Here is a 4,768-nt window from a genome sequence, read left to right on the forward strand (position 1 = left end):
AAACAAAGAAATCATCAATCCAAAAATGATCTTGATAAAATTATGAGTTACATTTTAAATTATTTCATATGAAAATTTGTAATTGAAAATGAATTTGGATCGGGAAAGAGTAGATTTAGGGAGTCGATGGGATGTATAACCGTAGAGCTATTTGACACAATTTGATGATTTTTGTTTAATTTTCATAAAGTTGTCAAACATTTTGTCTTTAAAATGAGCGTGTGTGAAAAGGCTTAACCTTCATGTTAATCCCATCTAAGGATGAGATCATTAATGAGTACTTTTTTCACTGTGTCTAGTGTCGAAATGACATCTAGTAGTTCATAGACTAAAAGTAGTGTCTGAATTGTCTTTTCATTACATATGTAACAAACAACTTTTAACTCGAAACGATTTTTTATTACTCAGATTAAAAAAACCTTTTAAAGACTATATGATGGAGATTAAAACTATATTTTTAATAAATTTTCATAAAAACTGATAAAATATGTGGAATAATTTTATAACCGGCTACGATGGAACAACAACCTACTGGACCTCCAACTACACCAGAAGAAGGGAAAATCCATCCTGGTTTTCATATCTTCAAATTCGCATAACGAAGAAAACAAGAAGTGCAAAATTTGCTGACAAATTACTCATGAAATATGGCTGCAACACAGACAACCAGCATAAAATTGTCATGAGTAAATCTATTGACAACTTTTTAACTGTCAAAAAGAATTAGGCCTCAGTGACTAAAAAAATCCTCCATCTACTAAGAGATTGCATGACAGTGTATATTCAAAAAAATTCCACACGAGCACGAAAATATCAAGATTTTGATTGTTCTTTCCATATACTCTCTGCCATTTTCAGCTTCAGTTCCTGTTTATTACCTCCAGAGAATAAGAGTCCCATGTTTCTTTGAATAATTAGCCCATCCAAACTGTCTCTTAACTTATTATACGACTCTCACGAATGGTCCTTGGAACTCTGTGCCACGTTAGCTTTCTGCCATTTCCACCAACTTCTAAGCTATAACTGAACTTTTTCGCATCATGATAATCTCCCATAAAACGGATAAATGCCATGTAAATAGGTGCTGTTCCTATATTCAGAGCCTCAAAATGTAGGCAAAACTGGAAGTCGAAACAGTTGAAAATCTTCACCAGGATAAGAAAAAATAAATGCTTATTGTGCCTTTCTCTTTTCTAAGATTTATTTGCTACTAAAAAGAGCATGTTTGGCTAAATCTTAAGAAGTTTACTTGTGAGTAAATAAGAAAGTTTTGAAAGAAAAAACACTTCCATCAACAAAAAGTTTGGAAAAATGTTTCGCGCGGGTAGTCGCCAACAATTAAAAAAGGGATCAAACGATTGTGTAAGAAACAAACCTCTTGACACAAAGTCTCAAAAAGGGATTTTTATTGGTGATGTTTTACAATTGGAACTAAACAGAATGCCTCCAAAGGACGCAAGCACACGAGTACTGAAAAAAATACTTAAGTTTAAACTAAGAAATTGAAATTACATATTCTCTGTTTGAGAGTGTTTTATTCGGGGTCCTTCTCTATGTCTTCTCTTCCTTTTATATTCCCTTAATAATTTTTTCGTGACAAACCGCTTGGAAACTGCTTCACTGCCTTATAACTACCCACTTTTTTTATGGTGGCTAACTTGTCGTGGAACTGCCATCTTTAACTGTTGATGCCACTACTCTTTGTCGTTCAACCGCCTTCAACTGGGCTCCTTGAATCGTGGAATGTGATAAGGTTACTCAATAACTGCATTTCTGAATAACCATAACATTTTATGCTTGCTAAAAATCTTGGACGATTCGAAGGTATGGGTGAGAACATGGTCATCACTCTGGGCGACTGTAAGGCATTCCATTCGCTCAGACCTTGGGCGTCTTGCAAGCTTGGACGGTGATTTTACTGTGTTCGTGGGCTTCCACTGCATTCATTAATAACCTTGTCTGGGCCTTTATCCTGAATTGTCCAATTGGACTTCATTCTTTGAGCTATTTGATTTGGGAATTCCTCAATTGAACTTCATTTTTTGAGCTATTCGATTTGGGCTGCACTTTTAGTGTGTCAACAATTATCCCCAATATGGCAGAATTAATACTAATTATTAATCTTTGCCATATTTATTTTGTATTTTCTTGCAACATTTGAAATTTCCAAGAATTTCAATCATTATTTCCTTCCATAGCCTGAAAAGGTGCGACGTTGCAAACCCTTATAAATCCCAAAGACACGCCATTTCATCGCACCACTAAATCACGCCTCATTATTTCACGCTTCTTTTTCGCAATATTACTGTTCATCTTCTTGCTTCTCTGCTACGTTTCTCAGGCAAACCTTATCAAAACTGTACTTTGTTTCCAATGGCGACTTCAAAAACTCTAGCTGATGATTCCTTTAGTTTTGAAGATTTTCAGGAACTCCTTACTATGCGATATGTAAATTCAAACTTCCTTACACAAGTTAGTGCTAACCTTAATGAATTCTACTTAGGTCCATCATTCGATAATGCCGAAGCCGTCGAACAAGTGGCGGTGGGCCAGCTGTTTCCTTGCACTCAAGGCCCTCCGTTCGTGAACTCTTTGCCGCTGAGGCCGATTCGCGAAAAAGGTATTTGCACTTGGCCTAAATCTGATGTTATTTTCCGTAGATGGCATGCTCGCCTTGTGGGTCATGGTCCTACCAAGGCAATTTTTTATCGTGCTAGGATTTCTGATTTATTAGAAATCGCTCTCCAACCCCCGATTTTTGACCTAGTGCTTTTTCCTATTGTTTTAAGTTTTTGGTCTTCTGAATTTAATACCTTTGTTTTCTCTCTTGGTCCCATGCCTATTAATTTAAGGGATGTTGGGGCCCTAGTAAATCTTCCACCTTTGGGCGATACCATTTTCCCTTGTATTTTGATTTTCGATGTCACCCCGAAATTTGACAAGAAACTCACTGAGTCCTACTCGAGCCTGCAAACCTCTTATAATCACTCAAGCACTGAACCTTTCCATGCTGAGCGTGTGGCCTTCCTTCAAATTTGGCTTTGTAAATATATTCTTTGCGTGCCAAGTATGAAACCTTCCATGAGCTACTTACCCATAGCGCATGAATTGGCGTGTGGTAGGCCTCTGAATTTGTGTTCCTTCTTTTTGGTTGTCCTTTATAGAGGCATGGCTTCTCTTCAATTTCAATTAAAGAATAGTGCATCTCCCATTGGCAGTGGACTTCTTTGGTTCACTCAACTGTGATTTAGAGCATATTTTCCACCACTTGGTGCTCCATCCATTTTCAGTCATTCTGCTAGCTGCTATGGGCTAGCCATTGATCCACTGACCCCTGTACATATGTCCAGTAGGGACATTTTTTCATTCTTTTATTCCTTAAATTCGATTCATTCTTTCTTTTATTTTCCTGCTCATTTGACCCCATATTATGTGCAACCTCTATCCACCCTGGACGGTGCGAGCATCTCTCTGCTCGTTTGGGTTCAATTTTTGACTAGGAAAGAGTTGTTCCATGATATTTTAACTGAAACTAATGCCAAGGCTAGGGTTGAAATACACGCTTCCCAATTTTTTGCTCGCCAACTTGGTTTTGGCCAAACTTGGCTTGTTCCTCCTTTTTACTCTAAAAATTTGACAGACCGCTTTTACACCATTAATATGGCAGAGGCACAAGTTATAGATGCTTGCAACCTTCTTTTGACGAGCAAGTTTTCATTAGCCCCCTTCAATTCTAGCCGTGCCATCCATCCCCTTTTCGAACAACTCTGGCCATCAGTGAAGCGCAGATTGTTTGCAACTGATGTCAATCGCGCTTTCCATTCACTGGATCAGCCAAACACTTCTTCCACTTCTCCTATTTTGGTCACTCTGTGTCCATTAGGAATCCTTCCTCCCCCGTTTCTGATAAACAATCTATTCGTCCATCTACTTCTCTACCTGCCAAGGCTACTGCAGCTAAGAGTGCCTTGAGCCGCAAACGGCCAGTTTCAGCATCTCCCACTTTGGAGGATGATGATGATGACGACGCTCCCGTCATCGTTAGGAGAAAGGTAATTGAATTCTGTTTACTCACAAACATACCTTTCTATGTGCTAATAGTTTGCTTGAAACATTTCTATGTGCTAATGGTTTACTTGAATTTCTCAGAAAAGTTCAGTCTCTCCTTTGAAGGTTTTGGTGTTGGCAACTCCTGTTCCATCATCCTCTGCTGAAGCTGCTTCGTCCAAATCAGCTGACGAAGGGACTATGCTTAAAGAGAAACCTTCAGTCCCGGAACCCTCATCACAACCAATGGACGAGTCACCTTCTTCCCAGGCCGCCGACCCCCCAAACATCGAACCAGAAGGTAATACATTTTTTGATGTTTTACCTTTACTTGTGCTATTGGTTTCTAATTTGTTACTTCTTGAATTCTGCAGAGGCTCCTATGGGTCTGCCCGTTGTAGCAGAGTCTTCTCGCCCAGAGGAAGTCTCCACAGGTGGTGGAGCCATTTGGTGATATGTCACTTCCCAAGATTGCTGATGAGGTAACTTTTTGCTTCACTTTCATTTTCGTTTCGTTTATTGTAGTGAAAGCCCTCAATGTTAGCATTTTTTTTTGTAGGGTGCTGATGACATTGTGCGCTCCATCCAGGACTTGTTCACTTCCTTGGGGCAAGTCAAGACGTCTCGCCCTACTTCAGCTGGTCGTCCTCCTACTTCATCAGAGGAAGATATGAAGTTCCTCAAACAGTCGATATTTGAGTATGTGTCTTTTATGGACATG

The sequence above is a fragment of the Olea europaea genome, chromosome 12 (assembly GCF_002742605.1).
Source record: "Olea europaea var. sylvestris chromosome 12, O_europaea_v1, whole genome shotgun sequence".
In the NCBI taxonomy this organism is placed as follows: domain Eukaryota; kingdom Viridiplantae; phylum Streptophyta; class Magnoliopsida; order Lamiales; family Oleaceae; genus Olea; species Olea europaea.